This window comes from Astatotilapia calliptera, chromosome 6, assembly GCF_900246225.1.
Source record: "Astatotilapia calliptera chromosome 6, fAstCal1.2, whole genome shotgun sequence".
Taxonomy (NCBI): Eukaryota; Metazoa; Chordata; class Actinopteri; order Cichliformes; family Cichlidae; genus Astatotilapia; species Astatotilapia calliptera.
In genome coordinates, this window is record NC_039307.1 from 17,520,415 (window position 1) to 17,536,792 (window position 16,378).

A 16,378-nucleotide genomic window follows, 5' to 3' on the forward strand; every position below is an offset into this window, starting at 1 on the left:
GTTCAATTAAAGTTTTTCGACTTTCTGACAGCTGTTGAAGCACTTGTGAGCTTGGCAACATCAATTTTAAAACAAGCTCAAGAAAAGGGGAAAAACAGTCTTATCGTAGATATCTCATAACTTTCTATAATGTTCAATACAATTCAATTTTATTTATATAGCGCCAAATTGCAACAGCAGTCGCCTCAAGGTGCTTTATGTCCTGATTGTGGGTACTTTTTTTTTTTAATTCTACTGCAGTATTTCAGGGACACCAATGCTTAAAATATAGTATTTATAATAATTAAAATTTAATGGTGCATAAATTTGTTTTTTTTATTAGATTGATGCCATATAGGTTGAACCGTGGGCGGCCACTGTGGCTGTTGCAAATTATCCAGGCGTCTTGTTTTAGCCTCTAAATTTAAAAACAACAATAATATTAACAGTAAAGTTTATTTATAAAGCACTTCTCAAAAGGATCATTATAAAGTCCCTCCCAGAATAAAAGCAGAATAAGATAAAAGAAACTAAGAGGAATAAATTACAAATCAATTAAAATAAAGATTCAAGAGGAATGTCAAAATAAGAACGAGATAATGTTATTCCAATTTTAATGCAAATCATATCTTAGAAATCTAGACATTACTCCTTTAAGTGTATCATATTTGATAAATGTGATTCTGGGACTACTAACATAAAGTGCACAACTGTTTTTAAGCAACGAATTGTACAAAAATGTCATATGTAGCAAAAATTATACAAAATAAAACTCATATGCAAACTTATATTAAACTTCTTTGTGTTTATGTTCAAAATACACTCCAGTATTAAAAAATAAGAATTTTTTGGCAATTAATGTTTCAGGCTTTATGAATAAGCATGGTAAAAAAATAAACATAAACACATAAACTCTAGAATAAAAGTTATGAAAAGCCTTACAATACAAATGAGTTTCCAGCAGTGATTTAAAAGATGACACTGATGACGTGAGCCAGTTTTCCTCAGGTGGGTCATTCCAAAATCAAGGAGCCCTTAACAGCAAACGCTCGACTGCCTTTTGTCTCTCAGCGTGAGTTAACAGGGTCTGCCTGAGGATCTGAGGCTGCACACTGGTTCAGGAACAGCAGTTTGAATGTGTAATGTAGTGCCAGGCCAAGAAGGGCTTTAAAATCAATTCTAAGAGTAATGGGCAGCCAGTGCAGAGTCATTAGGAGTGGTGTAATATGTCCAGTTTCTTGTAAGAAGTCTGGCTGCTGCATTTTGCACCATCTGAAGTCAGTTGAATGCTTTCTGATTAATACTTTTTAAAAGACCACTGCAACAATCTAGGCGAGAGGAAATGAAAGCATGAACGGAGGCATATACATGTTTGTTTGGTGCTCTGCGGTTATCCATCCTGCTGCACTAAGGAGCCACATGAGAGGAATGTCTGTCTCTCTTCTGTTTGTCAAATTCAAAGTTAAAGGAAGGATTTTTCAGAAGTTTTTACTACAGAAAAGCGACTGGAGTCCAGCCTGAGAGTTCAGTTGAAGTAGGGCTCAGGCTGCTTCCTCCTCAACCTGACTCTGACCTTCAAACAAAAACCTGTCATTTTATATAAAGAGGAGCAAAAGTCCATCGCGTTGCAGTGAAGGTTTGAAATACTGATCTGCTACTTTTTGAATGAGTTCTTTGAATTAATTCAGCAGTTTCTTTGACTCTGCTTGTTAGCAAACTAATCTTTGAGGCTTTTATCGGGCGTTTTAAGTTTCTGTGCTTAAGGAAGTATCCAGAATCCTTTCTTAAATAAAAGTACCACAAATACCTCAGTGTGGAAATAAATGAATGTTTGAACAAAGCGTGATCTACTCAAAGCATCAGCTCCAAGATGTTTTAGTGGACTCATATTCGACAGGGCACCACTCTGTAGACCTCCTTCCTAAATCAAGACAAATCTGTGTGCAGCCACCGCCCCTCTCATAAATAAACTTGACAGTAATCTGATTCTGAAAAAATAATAAAAGTAAACTCACTTGTGTATCTGTGTTATATTAAAATTAACTTCTGTTGTTGATCTTTCACAATTTCAGCCTTAACTTTGTGTAAGAACTTTGTGTCTGAGCTGCATACTGAGGTTGTGTGGTGTCCATGCTCAGAGCTCACTGTAGGGCCCCAGGGGGAGGGATCATAGACTGTATATGAAAGAGGGAGAGATCAGAGGTAAAATCTGGAGTCTAGGGTCGTCCTTTGCTTTGGTCAGTCAGCTGAGACTGAAGAAGTCACTTGGATGAGTGACAAAACTTCCCACTGAAAATGCTACGTCCAGATGAACAGAATCAACTTTTGGATATTTGAGATTCATCTGCTACTTCTTTTGTTCTCCACTTGTATCGACTGAAAATATGTGAAAAAGAAGCTGGAGCTTTAGGAGCCCTGGGGAACTGTTACTCAAGATCACTTTGAAGATTACGAGAAACTCTGGCTGCTTGCAAGTAAAATAGAAATTAAATGAGGGGTGGCTCAAGACTTTTGCACAGTATTTTATTGTATTAGTACATAGAAACCACTATCCTGATTATCTTTAATTTATCTAATAATAAACACAAAGTCATCAAATAATAAGACAAATATTTGTTGAAATCTGTTTATACCTGTAATTTTAATGAGCACATGAGTTAGGTTTGGGATTAGAGTCATTCCATTGTGTATGTAGAAAGACTCACGGAGGCTGTGCGAGTTTATGGAGCTGAAGAATAGTTTTATCCAAACAAAATTAAAATTTTAACACAAGCTTAGATCTCTGCTGGTTTATTTGTTTGTTGCTGCTGAAGGACTTTGGGGAACTAAAATTGATCTCAGTGTTCTTTGAAATCTGCCTTTTGAAGATGTGTGAAAATTCACTCCTGCAGCACTGCAGATGAATTCTCACACACTGGCCTCTGCTCACCACCAAAGACTTGTGTTAAGTAGAGGAGAACTTATTTTAAGCTGTGATTTGTGTTTTGCTCTGTTGCAAATTTAAGCAAAGCATCTATTAGGAAATGGCCTGAAGTCAAGCTAAGCTGCGATGCCTGTAGATCACGTGATCTCAATACCAGCCCACATCACCTACACCTACACATTCAGTTGGCAAAACCCAAATAGGGGGACGCATGATTTGTGCCATTTGAGCTTGCTTACACTTTGTGCACACCTGCAAGCTGCTTTGCAACCCATTTTTGCAACCCATGCACCAAATGCATGATTTGTTCATGCATTTGGTGCATGGGTTGCAAATATGAATCCTCCTACTGTCTGTGGTGTTCCTGACCGAGACTGTTTAAAACGGTTTCAAATGCAAGTCTCGTGATTCTATCTATTTACAGGCATCTCTTTAGGCTGATTTGGTTTTATTTCCTCTTTTTTCAAATATTATAGAGGCAAATTTGGTGTGATTTCATTTGTAGTGTCATTATATGAACAGTTTTACTGCACTTTATGAGGAAGTTCAAGCACTTCTGGACTGCAGATTTGGTATTTTAATGACTTTTACATTAAAAGTCACCATGGAGGCCAGGAATTACTACATAAAAAGCAAAGACTTTTACCACTGGGATTTAGAATTGTTTATATTTCCATCTCTTTTGTATTATTTTAATCCAATCTTTCGAGTATCCTCTTGTATCTTGTCAAGTCTTTGTCTGTGTTAAATGAGTCCCAGTCTAGTTACTTCCTCGTTTATTTTGTTAGTTATTTGTCTCTTGTGCTTTGCCACCGGTTGCACTTCCCTTGTTATTTTCTTGATTCCTTTCAGCTGTGTCTTGTTACCCTGGAGTTTCTACTTCCTTTGATTACTTAATTTATAACCTTCGTTTCCCCTTTTCCTTTGTTTGGCTGTCATACTTGTGTGTTTCTGCTGTTGAAGTGGCATCACTGTTGGTTTTCTTCATGGGCTTTGTATTCTTGGAACTACTTTTCTATCACCATATAAAGTTGTGGTTTGGAGTCAGATTACATGTATTTGTAATATTAAATTCAATAGTCACAGGTATGTTATTTCTCACATTACAATGATTCTAAACTTATATTCGTGTGCCTTTATTTTCATAACAATCAACTGACTTTAGGCCATGTGCAGGTTGATTGGCTTACAACTTCTAAGAGGTGGAGATACAAATATTACTTTTATTTTTATCGTTAAAAGGATACAGTGCTGTGCAGTCCCCAGCCCCAAACAACTGTCTACCGAAAAAAAAAATATAGTTTCGATGTCATGCTGTCTGAGCTGGTTTTCAGTTTTATGTTAAAATTTGAAGTAAAAAAAAAGAGAGCGAGCTGGTGGGTTTTTTGGGGGGGTGTTTCCCGCTAGGACAGGAATCTGTGTCAGTGCGTGGAACTGTAGCCTGAGGTTTATTTATAGTCTTACCTTGAAATCCTGTGACAATGCTTATTGAGCCATTTTACTGCGTACTGCAAAGTTATGTAAGAAGTATTGTAGTAAAAAAGAAGCCACATAAAACAAGAAACTACATGATAGTAACAAACTACTGAGGGAGCGTTTCCTCCATGTTTCAGTCAGCCAAGTTCTCAGTTCATTTTCTTCGTGGTATCCCACAGGTGTTCTCTTGGATTTGGCGCACGTAAGACCAATACAAGCTTTTTTTTTCCTTTCCTTCCGCAGGCATTGCTTTGGATTATTATCCCACTGAAATGTCTGCTTCTTTATTGATCCCAAAAAGCCCCAGACTTTGACATTTGCTTTATGGGCTTGTTATCCTGTCTTCCTCTGCAAATTTAATCCTGCCTGTCTTTGTCGTCAAGCACATGAATGGTTTCCTCTGTTATCAGTCATCATCCGTACCCATACCTGCTGATCCGATTTCAAATTGCCTGTGAGCTCACTCGCATCTGGTCATTCTCACCGATCTCTGAAACAGTCCTGCTTCCTGCTTCTCGCCTGGTTTTTTTTTTTTTTTTAAATTTTACTCACAGTGATGCAGTCCAGTCTGCTGCTGGTCTTTCAGGGTCGGTCTGTGAGCATTTGGTTCACAGTCACAAGCTGCCATTTTTGAGCAAACAGCTCTATTTGATAACTTGAACCTTTTAAAAAAAAAAAAAAAAAAAAAAAAGCTCATTTTACTTAAGTAACCAACACCAAACTGATGAACAGTGGCTCTACCTGAAGTAAGTAACCAGTCCTTGTAGCTCCACCAACCAGGATTCATCAGAACATGCCACACTTGTTTAAAGTTGTAGTGAATGTAATCAAATATGAGCACATCTAACATTTTATATACGAACCATAATTTAACCCCCAGAAAACTTAGTCCCTGTCGACCTTTGCAGTCAAAAAAAGTTTAGCAGCATATGCACACATTGTTATCATACATTGCCCCTGATTTGTTCAAGGCTTAAGAGGTCAAATACAGAAGACCTATTTTCTTTTAACTTGACAACCTGACTCTTTGGGTGACCTCGAGGCTTCTACTTTAGAGTCTTTGATCTGGGATCTATTCAAATGTGTTGAAGTCTGAAGGAAACAAACTGCTGAATAGTGTAAATACTCCCTGTGAGACGACAGCCTTCAGAACAAGACTTGTACACACATGCAGTCTCTCATATTCTCCTTGTTATCATGAGGGAAAACCTCTCCCCACCACATTTCCAACAACATCTAAGAACAAAAACACAATAAGTCAAAGAAAAACACATAAATATTGTGTATAACAACCAGAGGGACGTGAGACTCCACAGATGTGATGCATCTTCATTGAGCTTATAGGCAGTAAAGCTAGAATTCTCTGTGCCAGTTAATGATAGAGAAAAGACAAAGGCTGCAAGATAAAAACCTCTCGAGTGGATCTCTCAGATCACACAGAAGGTCCCAGTTTGGTGCTGGGACTGCTGATGGGTCTGCAGAGATTTGCACACCCACAGCTGCATGCTGTAGTTAGTGGGGTTGAAATATGTGGAACAGCCAGTAATTTGGCCTATTGTTTGTTGTGCTGATGGTCCTTTAGCCTTGTCCCTGCTGGAAAAGAAACAAAAGTCCAAACAGACAAAGAACGTCTTTGTAGTGAAGTTTAAAAAAAACAAAACAAAAGAAAAATTAATCTGTCAACCGGAACTGTCGTCTGTGCTTCCCATAAATGCTTTTTTTTTTTTTAACCTCCCCTTCCTTTTTGTGGCGAAACCAACTTTAAAGCACACTCATTGCTGTTGGGCTACATGTTTGGATACTAACACTGGGCTGAATAGAAAAGGAGAGACGGTGGGTCACACGATAACAGCTCTTAAGGAGATATCTGAAGAGCATCATCTGCGGAGCATCTTTAGTCTGATGTGGTGATGTTAGAGCCCTGAATGAAAGGCATTTTCGCAGCGTGGGATAGCAGACTTTTCAGAGGAGACTGGAGCAGGAAAAAAAAGTGCAGGAAAATACTTGGACCAAAGATTAATTTGCGTCTGTATGCGTGCATGTCCTTCATTTTTACTGTGCTCACACAACGGGAGCCTGTTTCTTGTGCACAGTTCAGCACATGAGAGGAGTCAAATAAAATCCTAATGACCCTCTAAATAGTACTTTGTGTCTTTGAGACGTGATCTCGGTTATGTAGGACAAGATGTGTGGTGCGGAGGCTCGTGATAAAAAAGGGCATAATCATGCAAAATGCTAAAATTAGCCTCAAAAACAGACTTTGGAGCTTTGAGGGTTTGTGGTGTTCAGTGGAGGGCAGTAGGATGCTGGTTCCTCCTAGTGCATCACACCAAGGCTGCTAAAACAAAAACAAAAAAATATCAATATTTCTACGAAATGATTCACAACTCTCAAAATGACAGGACCGAATGGCTAAATGATGATTTACTGGAAGGACAGGGGTTGTGATCACGGCGTGGAACTAATGTGAGGTCTTTTAGTTTGGCTGCAGCTCTGGTTAAATGTTAATGTTTATAAAATTACTCTTTTTTTAATGTGTCTGCATCTTAATGACTAATCTGTCACTTCATCCAGTAATAAAGTCTTATAGTGTTTGTGCTCCAATAGTGTGAATTTCTATCAATTAAAATATGGCATTATTTAAAAAAAATCAGCTTTACTTTCCAATACTATCAGACGTTTTTGTTTCATCATTTCATTTTCTTTTCTGGCATTAAAAAAAACAAAATGCATTTTACATTCAGGAGAATCATAAAGATGTCTGCATGGTTGGCCTTTGACCCAAATGTGTTATTTCTCTTCAGGCTGTTGTTTTAAAGTGAGGTCTAATTCGGGTTATATGAGGTTTGTCTTTAGCTCCTCTTTTCCTGTCACTGAGAAATAATCTCTCTGCCAAATGTGTTTCTCCTGAGCAGGATTTATGTTTGCCAGAGCTGCATAAATTAATTTTCTAAGTTGCTTCTAACTTTTTTGAAGAATTCAACATATCCACCACCTCCTCTCTCTTAATCTACTTATTTTCCTTTATTAAGATGCTGGAGCAACACAAACATGTGCAGCTGAGGCTACAAGTTACTGTTTAGTTGTTTTGCATGATCTCTGTACTGTAACTAATGGCACACCTATTCGGCTGCTCATTAATACAAATATCTAACCAGCTAATCGCTTGGCAGGACCTCAGGCACGTCGACATAATCAAGACGACCTACTGAAGTTCAAACAGGGCATCAGAATGCATGAGAAAGCTGATTTCAGTGACCTTGAACGTGGCATGGTTGTTGGTGAAGAAGGGCTGGAATTGCAGAAACTGCTGATCTGCTGCGATTTTCCCACACAGGCATCTCTCGGGTTTATGGAGAATGGTCTAAAAAAGAGAAACCATCCACTGAGCAGCAGCTTTCTGGGTGAAAATGCCTTGTGGTGCCACTTCTGTCAGCTAATAACATAAAAGTGAGGCTGCAGTCCAACAAGGCTCACCATTCCTGGACATCAGAAGATCAGAAAAACGTGTTTCAACATTTGGATGGTAAGATCAGAATTTGGCACAAACAACGTGAAAACGTCGATCCATTCGGCCTTGTATCAGCAGTTCAGGCTGCCAGTGGTGTAATGGTGTGGGTGACATGTTTTTGGCATTCTTTGGGCCCCACCTACTAAACCACAGACTGAGCATTGTATCTGATCACTCCATCCATCTCCATCCATGTTTTGTTTCTTCTTTACAGAAAACGTGTCGGTGAAAAATAACCCCGACGCAAACAAGCAATTTTAATAAACACTCTAAGATGTCCGCTTTCTAACAGAGTCTGTAAACAGAAGTTAATTACAGCTCTGTCTCTCTAAGCAAAGCCATGGTTATCAGCTGATTTGGATGTGGCACCACCAGGATAAAAGCACCTGAGCTTAGAGCTCAGCCTCGCTTTCTCCCCTGTTCTCATTTCCAAGATTACAAATGAATTCTCAGTCCATCCCACCAGGAATGCAAGTGAGGGAGGTGAGGAAGGGATACGAGGAAAGAATGACACAGCTGCACCGTGAATCATTTTGAGCGTCTGAGCTCATGACCCCAGATGCTCGTGATGTTTTTGCAAAGTCACGAGATGAGACCTCCAGTGTTTCAAAAACACAGAAACACCTGAGAGCAGAAAAGTGTGTTAAAAAAGTAATGTACAAGATGTGAAGTATGAACAAATGGTTTGTGAATTCCAGCTTTCATGTGTCTCCCAAAAAAGCCTCCTCTCTCCCCACGATGCCTTTTAGGAGTTGAGTCACCCTCCAAGATGGTGCATTGAAATTGATTTCCGGGTCTCAGCCAGGAGGGCGGAGGAGACGAGGAGGCACAAATTAGAGCAAGAAAAGAGCCTCCTCTTTGTGCACTCTTTGTGAGTTTGGTGAAGATCTGGCAATGCGCCTCACACCTGCATCCAACACCGCTGATGAGCGCACTTCATGGTTCAGTTGGCTCTCTTTCTTTCTGTTAATTAGCTACAATAAAAGTCGGTAATAACCGTCAGCTGTCGTGCTCTTTCTATTTTTCCCTGGGCTCGGGAGCCGAGCTGTGACAACACTTTCACATCTCCTTGTATTGCGCTGTGTGAGCTTGCATCAGCAGCAGAATTAAGCAGCCTTTGTCTCTTTGCTTCTGCCTGCGACACATTTGGTGCTGATAAAAGATGTTCCTGTTACAAATTACCGGGAAACACCGCCTCCTTATTCGAGCCATTTAACCGTCAAGTCAGATGCTTTCGCTGCTGTTGTCGCCGCCTGTTTCTGGGCACAGTGTTGATGCAGGACAAATCAATAAAAGTCCAACATAAAGCTCTTTTTCTGTGAACATGACAAATGTTTGGTGTTTTTTCCAGCTCTTGCAGGTCAAAATCTTTTCTTGTAACTGGTTGAAAAATTAAAAAAAAAAACCCCACTTATTTATCCACAAGGGGTAATTAAAATTTTGCCACGTGATCCAAAATGACCGCTCACAGTTCAGGTACAGAAGTACTGACTGTGGGGGAACAAAGGAAGGTCAGAGGTCAGATTGTTTCTGTGTGTCACCACAGATGGTTAGTGTTAACCTTCATTTTCTCAAAAAAGTATTCCAAGGGTTGAAAGTCAGGGTGTTTTTCAGAAGTTTTTCTAGCATCATATTTTTGAAGGGCCATTTCATATTTTCCTTTATCTGGAAAGCTTGAGCCTCAGAAGATCGTTCAGGTTTTTTAGGGTAAACATCTGCTCAGGCTCAAAGCACGAGCCTTCATCCTGGATGATGACGGTGCATAAATTTAATTTAAACCTGTTACTCTGCTTCTCAAACAATCTTTGGCTCCCGTACATGAATGACTGTTTCAGAAATTCACATTGAGAAAATCTGAGCGAACTCCATCATGAATTTTGGACGTAATATTAACAGGAGCTTGCTCTTTCTGAAAAAGTTAATTTGGATTAGGTGCATATTGTGTCATATCATTGGAAAATCACACTGAAGTTGGCTGAAAATGTGTTTTCCTTTTCTTAATATTCAAGCTTTAATATCTGTGAAATCATTCCCCCCCTGACCCGCCTTGTATGTGAGAAACTGTAAATAAAATATCAGCCTGTGAAGCTGGGATTTCTATAGGCCTCCAAACCTGCCGAGATCGGACATCCAAATATTCTAGAGATTTCAAGACTTTAATCTGAGGCCACAGTCAGTATTCATCTAGTTATAGTACCGGATATTCATCCTCAAACATCAGAAATCTAGCTCAAGTAGATTTGTAGATAATGGAATTTTTAAATGATCAAACACGAAGGTAAATGAAACAAATGACAGCGGGGTTTCTCTCCCTTTTTCAGGTAAATCTGTGACAGCCAGCTCTTTTTTAATCTGATTAATTGACATGGAACGAGCCTTTGTTGACCCAAAGGTTTCTGTTTCCAGAAAGCTCGAAATAAGTTTGGCATTCTTCACCCCTTTTTGCATAAAACATCCAAAAATCCAAAATCATTTAGTCTTTTAGTCTCGTCTCCTCCTGCTTTCATCTCGTCTTCTAAGTGGATCTCTTGTTAATATACAAATAAAAAAGTCTGTATGAGCAATGCTGTACAGATTATCTTGTAACGAAGTTATTAAGATCCTTTTATCACTATCATCGTTGTATTTTTACTCAGTTGTATATAGTATTTGTATATGTATTCTATTTTTATCTTATTGTATATTTATTTTATTTTATTCTACTGTATATAGTATTTTATTTTATTCTATTCTGTACAGTTGTGTACTGTATTTATTCTTATTGTATTCTAATTTTTGCCTCATAACTTTTGCACTGTCCACTTCCTGCTGTGACAAAACAAATTTCCCACGTGTGGGACTAATAAAGGTTATCTTATCTTATCTTATCACTATCTAACACCCCAATCTCTCTCATATATTACTTTTAGTGATGTTTCACATCTTAGAGACAACTTTTATGACAACTTTAGCCAATTCACACCAAGTTTTACATTAATTTATATGATTCAATACATTAAACATGAAGCTTTTATGAATTCGGTTATCGTGTAACCCTCCTGCTTCTCCTCACAGTTCAGGTGCCTTTTGATTCGACTGCGGCGTGTATTCAAATAATCTCCTTTAGCTCACAAATAATATAAAAGATACTGAACAGGTAAAACAACTTCACCTTAAAGAGCTCCAGCATTAAATATGCAGAAAAAACACTAATGGGAGTACAGACTAATGAGCTGGCACTTCACGAAGAAATGCAGCGTTTGTACTGCAGTGTTTTTGCATAATTTTATAGTAATGGGCCTCGGTGGTGAAAAGCATCATTTTTTTCTGCGGTGAGTGAACGAGGAGCTGCTTCTTTAGCCTAAAGGTTAATGTTTTACATCATTAACGACACGTCACTTTGGAGGATGTTAATGCAGGGGATTTCTGTTTGGGGCAACAGTAATGCTGAACTTTATGGGTTCTTTCACAAACTGGATGTGAAAAGAAAAACTTGTACCTTTGTGGTGACATTTGGTTTACTTGTTTCCAAACTGGCTTGCCCACATTAACAACACTGGGAATAAACAAGAGTTAAAGCCTCGTTTCTCCCAGGAGCTGAGTCAAAAACGATGGGAGCACCTCAGCTTTTTGAAAAGTTGAAGGGGACCTGTGCTTTTCCCAAGTTTCTGTCATATATTTATAATGGCATGATGTACATGACGTCACTACATACAAGTAATCCTGTGAGTCGTCAGCGCTGACTTCAGACTGCTTTAGAGACTTTGTTCCTTTTACCCTTGGCTCTGTATGATGTGAGTGAGCGCAGACGTCTTTCATGTACCTGTTTGTTTGCAAGTAGCAGCCAATCAGAAGAAGACTGGCTAAAGGGGGGTGTTGCCATGAGTGTATTTTTTTTTTTCATTCTTAACCCTCTTTTTTGTTTTTGTTTGTTTAGCAAAAAATGATATAGAGTAAAACTCATGCTTGATATTTAATTTCTTCATATTTTAGGTTTCATTGGGTAAAAGGCAGAAGAGCTCAATCTGCTCTTGTCACCAAGGCTCAGTATAAGATAAATAAGGATTATTTTGAACTGTGAATCATTTGAGGATATTAATAAGGCTCATTCAAATATATCGATGATTACTGTCTCAGACTGACAAAAATCTCTATCAATAGTATCAAAAATCACTTCCTGCTACAAAAGCAGGCAGTGTGTTCAGCCAGTGGTGGCTACATTTCATGTCAGAATATTATTAAATCAGCTTAAAACAAAGACTACCTTTTAAGGAAGATGGAAGCTGCAGACATGCATCTAACATGCAACATCTACATGCGTACATCTGTAGCTGCTTCTGCTTACATTCTCCTCTCAAGCTACCTTACTAATCTGCACCTAATGTTATATTTCCTGTGTTTCTTTTTTCCAAAGCATGATCCAGAGAAGGCACAGGATAGATGTTTTTTTTACCCCCCGATTTTCTTTTTCTATGTCAAATATGAATAATTACTTTCAATTTCCCCACACCTTCTAAAATAAATTGAATTTAAAGAACACCGAATTCCTTTTATGCACTCAGACACGTCCATCTTCCTTTTTCCATCTTCCCAGGTGTGAAAATCCGCCCGTACTCTGTCACTCCAAAGTGCAGACTCGATAATGAATGACTGCAGCGTCGTCTCTGAAGCCTGTCGTTTGCTGGAAACATCTCGCATCACCAACTGACGTTCAACTTACAGGATCCATTTCCAGTTTTTTGTGTGAGGCTCTTTTCACTCGGGCTTAGGAGGCTTATCACATCACTGCCTGTAAATTACTCGCTGTCTGCTTTGGACGTTGCACCACATCCTGATGTGATGGTTTCTCATCAGTCTGTCAGAAGCCTTTGATGCAGCTGATACCTCCTTATTTCTATCCAGATTGTCTTGTGCTATCAGAGCAGATGCTGCACTGCAATATGTTCACGTGTAAAAGAAGCAAATGTTGGTCTGAAGAATCGCCGCTGTGTTTTTAATTTGAAGCGATTATCCAGCGTGAACTCTGCTGTTTGAAGTGGATGCAGTCTTCATTTACAGCACCAGAGTCATGCAGAAGCATTGAATCAAGGATGGAAACAGGACGAAGTTGCCGTAGAAACATGATGTGACTGATAATGCAATTCTGTCGTGTTACAGAGGAGGAATAATCCAGAATAATGTCAAACAATAGTGATGATAAATTATCAAATTTGTGCCACATTTTTCAGAACAAGGCTCCAAAGTGCAATCGAGTAAGAGAAACAACGTGCCAAAAACAGGAAACTAGATTTCAAATAAGACTTCCATCAATAATTCGATGAAGGAAGGAGAAGCTTGTGTTGTGAAGCAATGAAAGAATAACTGCTTTTCTAAAAGAGGAAACTATTCTAGCTGTTTTCATGTTCACAGAGACATCTGACAGCATGATCAGCTTTAATACAACAAAGCTAACCTGCAAAAAATCTGTAACCTGTTAGAAGCTGAGATTAATCTCTAAATTTCTGTCTTCACTAAGCCTTTATTCTGCTTCATCCCATTGAAATAATAATTATGTAATATATATATGGAATATCATCTTTGTTGAGCCTGAAAGTTCAAACTTATTTATGAATTTAAAGTTAGAATTTAAAAAAGAAATGGAAGAAGAGAAGTTGCAGAAACACGTGTGTGCATGTTTGTGTGAATATGTCTGCAAAAAAGCAACTGCATGTCAGGTTTAGTGATGGAGGACCCCAAATGCAGACTCCTAGGCTGATGTCACATGTTATAGATGGAAACCTGGCCCATGAGAAATCACAGGAACTCTAGACAGACACACAGAGAGCTATGAAACGAGACGACGGGAGCAGTAACAGTACAGGAACAGGATGATACGACAAAAAACTAAGGGGAAATAAGGGCTATAAACACATATAAGGTAATTAGGACGATGGGAAACACCAGGAAACACAGCTGGAACTAGTCGGGAAGACTTGGAATGGGAATCAAAACCAAATACAATGTACACGTGATAGCAGAGTACCAAAAATCAACAGGATGTCAGGTCTGCTCTTGCTCTTGACGAAGGCGGTCCCACTTTTCTCCTCTCCTCCTCCTCCTCTCCCTTAGCTTCCCTGCTTAGCCTCTTATGTCCTTGTCTAGTCTCGAGTTTTTTGTATTACTTTTCCCTGGAACACTCTCTCACAGTCTGTTCTCTAAAACCTAAAAGAGGAATTATGGATTTGATCAACTGGTCCCTAAATGCAATTGACACCCCTTTCTCAATGAGAAGTTTGGGCTCGGGTGAGCCTGAGTGCTCAAGATATCTACCTATTTGGAACCATAGTAACAGGGTTCTGGCTGATCGGAGCTGGCTTGGCCCTGACTTATCGAAGAATTAAGAAAGCGTAACCAGCTGTTCAAACCCCCACAAGGCTGCCCGCTGGGATTGAAACGATGGGAGAGGCGTGAGTTTCTCAAAATGGGCTCATTGAGTGCAGCACGGATAAGATCTTGGAGAAGCTTACGGCTGCTGTGAATACTCAGAATAAGATCTCTGAGTGCAGACTGGATACACCTTGGAGGGGCTCGCTCGGAATAACATCTCTGAGCGCAAATTGGATTACATTTTGGGAGGCTCACTGTGGTCGTGAGTTCTCAGAATCTGCTCTTTGAACACAAGAATGACAACATCACAGAGCACAAGTTTGATAACATCATGGAGAAGCTCATGGCTCTCCAACGGGAGATTGAGAGACCAGTGTTGGACTGTTAAAACAGCTTTGAAATTCATATGAGCTGTTCGCACTAAAGTAAAAAGCACCATCACTTCATGCGGATACCCTCTCGGCGCCAGCTGCGGTCTCAAGGCTGGAGCCGAACAAAAACACCCTGATAACGACTGTGTTTAGTCTTTTTCTTCCCATTCCATGCAAGGCCACCTGGGTTGGCTGGAAGACTGTTTACTTAGCTTAGCAGGGTGAAGGACACTGTCTCAGCTGAACTCTGGAAACGCACACACATACATATACACTGATATGCACACACTCATCCCCCTCCCTTTCCAAAAGCCTTCGATGCTTGTTCCCTACTGGGGAACACGGCGGGTCTGAGCCCGCGCTGGAATGGTAGCGCTGGGCAGGATGGCTGCTGTGTTTGCTTCGGATTACTCCTCACCCCCCACCCGACCCTGTGGCTTGTCACGTGTTCCATTATGTTGTGCTGTGGACATTTATGTGCTTTTTTGTGCAGAGGAGTTTTTTTGTTTCCTGTTCTCATGCTGTCCTGCCAGGAGCCCAGCATGAGTAGAGGTCTCTTCTTTTCCTCTTGTACTTTCCCATCGTAGTGTATATTTCAGTGTTTTTTTTCTGTAACGCTACCGATCTCCGACCTGTATCCCCATGTGATGTCTGTGTTGTGTGTGTGAGGTCGGGGGGGGGTCCTATTTCACTGCAGGACAACCTGCACGTGGCGAATAAAGCCTTGATTGATTGATTGATTGATTGATTGATTGATTGATTGATTGATTGATTGATTGATTGATTGATTGATTGATTGATTGATTGCTGTGTGGCAGTAAGAGTAGGACCCAACTGTAGGACTTGGAGACAAGAGATTACCTAAAAGAGGCAGTTTTGTTGTAGAAACACAGAAATACAAAAACCCAAAAACTCAAGCAAGAAACTACTTCTGTGATTTCTTTGATCTCTTTGATTTTTTACAGTTTCTCTGACTATTGCTCAGACATCCACTCCTAGGAAAATTGTGGTGTTGTGTTAATAAACACTCGCTTGGTCGCACTTGCTGATGATCAGTTAATCAGCTACATTTGATTATTAATGCCTGGCTGCTGCTTCCCCTTTAAAATCCCATAGAAGCATTGACCACATTATTTTTATTATCGCACGATACACGAAAACTTGAAATTCATAGAGGCTGTATTTTCATTTTCCAAGGACTGCAAATGGGATGGAGTGAAAGTAATGCCGGTTCATTAAATCCAGACGTATTCATGTCTGATTGTGCTCGAATGGTTCATTTGAGTAAATGATGCTGAGTAAATGATTTGTTGCTATGATAAGTATGCTTCATTTTAAAACAGTTGTTAATATTTAAAAGTTACTACACTGATGTTTAAATATTTAATCTCTCTTTTTTTAAGTAATGCTCATCTAAGAAAACAAAGTCATTAACTGTGACTGAACACACAAAACAACCTTGAATATGAAATTTATACTCTTGTCATCAGGCCAAAGTGAGAGCTAAAAAAAAACCAAATATAGAGAAAAATATGTTTGCGCTTAGAGGCTCAGAATAACGACTCGGCGGTGTCGTTTTATTGCACTCGTTCTGCAAATTCAGCTGCAGCTCCACTAAATTTGATGCTATTAAGAGACAAAACCATTTTAGGTAGCAGACACCCTTTTTGCTGAACGTTTCACACTCAGCAGACTGTGAGAAATGGTGATAGGGAGCGGTGTCACAACAGCTGGAAATGGTTAAGAGATGTGTTAAGTTAATTTTTCATGTCC